Below are 3,823 nucleotides of genomic sequence, written 5' to 3' on the forward strand. Positions count from 1 at the left end.
GTAGTGAGGTGTTGATATTACGCGAAAACAATTAGTAATGAGTGACAAAAATATGTTCTGATAAAAGCGAAATTTTGCAATAACATTGGTGGCAAGACAAATTTATTAATTTTCAAACGAAAAAACAAGAAATATACATACATACATACATGTAAAGTATATGGTATACCATACAAAGCAGAGCAGAAGCAATAATGCCATTTAAAATTTTTTTTACTTCACAAATACAATATTAGTAGACCCTTGTCAAGTAAATAATTATAATTTTTTTCTAATTAAAATTTATTATATTTAAAAAAAAAACTGGAATGTGAAAATTTTCCGTCACAACTAGCAGAGCAAGGTTTCGATCCTCGGACCTCTGGGTTATGGGCCCAGCACGCTTCCACTGCGCCACTCTGCTTACTTACCGCTACTCGCTTAGTTAGCCTTTGCTTGCTTTCGCTTATTTTCGCATTCCCTCACTCCACCAACTGTTTTCTCTATCATTTTAATACATACAATTTTCGCAATGAACACGATTAGTTCTGTATGACTTTAACCAGTTGTTTTGGTTTACTTTGTAGGCATTTCGTAGTAGATGATTTTCAAAAATGAATCTTTACTCGACAAAAGGGTTACTATTACAGCTTCAAGGCGATAATGAATTTTCGTTAAATTATAATGTTGCAACAATGATTCAATATAATTACAAAATTTAGTCAAAAAAAAGTTAATCTAATTGAACCACTGGTAAATAAAGTGGGTTTATTATATATTTTTATACCCTGGGGCGGATATATTAAGTTTGTCACGATGCTTGTAACATCCAAAAGAAAACGTCAGTAACCCTATAAAGTACATACAAATGACCAGCGTGACAAGTTGTGTCGATTGAGCCATGTCTACCTGTCTATCCGTCCGTATATACGCGAACTAGTCCCAGTTTTAAGTTATCAATCTGAATCTTTGCACACGTCCCTTTCTCACTAAGTAGCTGATTATTTGTCGGAACCCGAAATTTTGGACTTCTATAATATATAGCTGTCATACAAACTGACCGATACAACTCATGTCCTTGTATGAAAACCTTTTTTATTCAAAAGACTCGGTATCTTTTTGAAATTTGGCACACCCTTTTATTCAAGGCATTGCTACGATATCCGCAGAATTTGTTGAGATTCCATTTGGAGAATATAAGTATATGTATACATATATGTATATTACAATATAACCTCTTCAATTTCAAATGAATAATCTCACATACTCATAAAAATAAGTCTTTCCGATAGACAAGAAAATTAAGAAAAAAAGAAAATAAATCAAATGTACAATTCTTTGCTTTAATCAATTTCGTAATTATAAAAACGAAGTAGTAAATATGTATACTTATGTATGAAGTTGAGTTTTTTTTATATAATATGTGCTCGTATAACTTAGATAAGCTTTTATTATCAGCGAACCATTCCATTTGGAGAATAATGCTTTTTGTTTTGTTAGGAATAAAGAATGCTTGGTTTTTCTATGAATATACTTATTGACATACTTATGTACGTAGTGATAACAAGTATACGTCCGACTGAATTAAGTAAACAAATATTTAATTTCTTATGCGACATTATATATTGAATATTCGAATATAAGAAAATTTGAAAGCCGTTCATGACCCAAAAACCACAGCAAAACAATCTGCGTTTTACAAAATACTTAAAAATAAATTCCAGCTATGTAAGGGTTAAAGCTGAGAGGGAGAACACTGTTTGAATAATATTAATAATCACAATTCAAGTTTATTTTGAGACTCTCTTTTTTTAAGATAAATAATATTTTTTTTTTTTGTAAAATGAAGTTCGTCGAATCAAATATTGAGCTCTTCCTTTATTGAAGAAAAATTCTCTAAGACATCATCGCGCCTTTGCGGCTTTGAATAGTTGTAATTAAGGTAAAAACTAAAATGTCTAACAAGTTGCGTTCCTCGATAATTAACTGTTTATTTATTTTTGGTTCAGCGTATGACACCCCATGACTAAAGCAGCGCACATAGTAGATACTACGAGTTCGATACCTTTTAATATAATGACAAATGCACATATGTATCGACATATGTATGTATGTATGAGTCTACCTATATATGTATATTAACTATGTGTACCCACACCCATCTGTATTTGCAAGTAATTAAAAAGCGCGGCGAAAATATTGTACTTTTGTTTGATAAGCAATCAAATTATTGACAACAATTAAGCACACACGTGCCAATAGATAAATGCGTATCTATAACCCTGGTCATGAATAATATATAATTATATAAATATGTACATATGTATATGTGTATGTTCCAGATGCGTTCCCTTCGGTTGATCGCTAGTTTAGTCAGAACCAGAAAATAGTAGTTCAAAAAGCACATTATGTATGTATGTACATAGAATAAGATCTAAGATAAAACTAAGGTTTTAGTGCTGAAAATCCCTCTCCATAGGGTAGATAGCGATTTCGCATAAAACTTTGCCAACCAGCGGAGCGGTAATTATGCATCAAAATAATTTTTATAGTATTTTATATCTAGGCTATCCTTAATAGATTTGTTTTTTTTTTTTATTATTCAATCCTAAAAGGTTCCAGGTAAAAAGGAGCTTATTAGCATTGTAAAGGGGTCATCGCAGGTCACCAACCCTTAAGTTTCCATCTTCAGCAAATGGGAAAAGTGGATTCGGCGAAACGCAGAGAATGCGCGGAGGATGATGAGTCGCTGGAACATTATAAATGCGAATGCGCAGCTTTTAGCCGGATGAGCCGGGATATATCCACGGCTCTCAATACTAGCTAAGGAGCCATTGGACAGCTGGGGTGAGAAATTTTTACCCAAAACCACTCAGTTGCTGGATAATGTTTAATTTGTTTATCACTCGGGATTATAATGGGGCTAAAGATAGCCCAAATGTGGCCGCCTGAGGGAGGCTCACTCCCTTTTCAACCAATCAACCAATCAGAAGGTTATCATCCTGAATGTAGGCAACGTTTTTTTCGAAGTCGATTTTGAACAAGATAAACCTTGAAGTTTAACTGAAGATTGAAACACAAAATGATATGTCTATAGTTATATTTTACACTGCTCAGAGACCGGAAAATGCTTCAAATATCCCCTTCACGCAAAACGCAAGCATTAAATTAAAATCAAAAAATAATCAAAAAATTAAATTCAAAAACTACAGAAGCTAAAGCAAATTGTCTAGAAAGCTTTAGAATCAGCTGAAATTATTATTATTTGGCGATCCTTGAAGCTTTATACACTTTCTACCATAAAGTCTTGTATTTTCTTTCATTTTTTGTGATGATGTCATGCCTTAAATAGATTTGAAAAACAAACTAGACCTTTACATAACTGATCAGCCGCTTACCACTAAGAGATCATTTTTCCGAATTGACAAAACAAAGAAATTTTTATGAGGTAACCAGACAGATCCGACGTGTGAGCTTATTTATGCTTCCCTTTTAGAAGGGTCTTAGCCTAGGACTTTTTAAGGTGAGTTTTCTAATTCCAATCATTAAATTATGCCTTTCGTTGCAGTATCTAGCTTTTACGACTTCTTTAGCCCGCATGTTGATAACCCTAGTAATAAAGAACAAAACACCTTCAGTCTAGTGGAGAATCAAAGTTCAGCTAATATGAAATTCATTATCCATAAAATACATATGTCTAAATGATCAGTATAAAGAGCGAAGTCGATTTAGCCAAGTCTATCTGTCACTCTGTATATATGTATGCTAACTAGTCCCTCAATTCAAAGCCTTTTTATTTGACGAGGTATCATCACGAAATTTTATACGTATTATTATTGTCCAA

The 3,823-nt window shown here is 32.9% G+C and overlaps 1 non-coding gene across 1 annotated transcript; it reads right to left on the reverse strand.

The window, feature by feature from the left end:
• Positions 1-331: 331 nt before the first annotated feature.
• Trnam-cau (transfer RNA methionine (anticodon CAU)) lies at positions 332-403 on the reverse strand. Its single transcript has one exon. It is a non-coding gene; the product is annotated as a tRNA-Met (tRNA).
• Between the last annotated feature and the right edge of the window lie 3,420 nt (positions 404-3,823).

This window comes from Bactrocera dorsalis, unplaced genomic scaffold (genome assembly GCF_023373825.1).
Source record: "Bactrocera dorsalis isolate Fly_Bdor unplaced genomic scaffold, ASM2337382v1 BdCtg382, whole genome shotgun sequence".
Taxonomy (NCBI): Eukaryota; Metazoa; Arthropoda; class Insecta; order Diptera; family Tephritidae; genus Bactrocera; species Bactrocera dorsalis.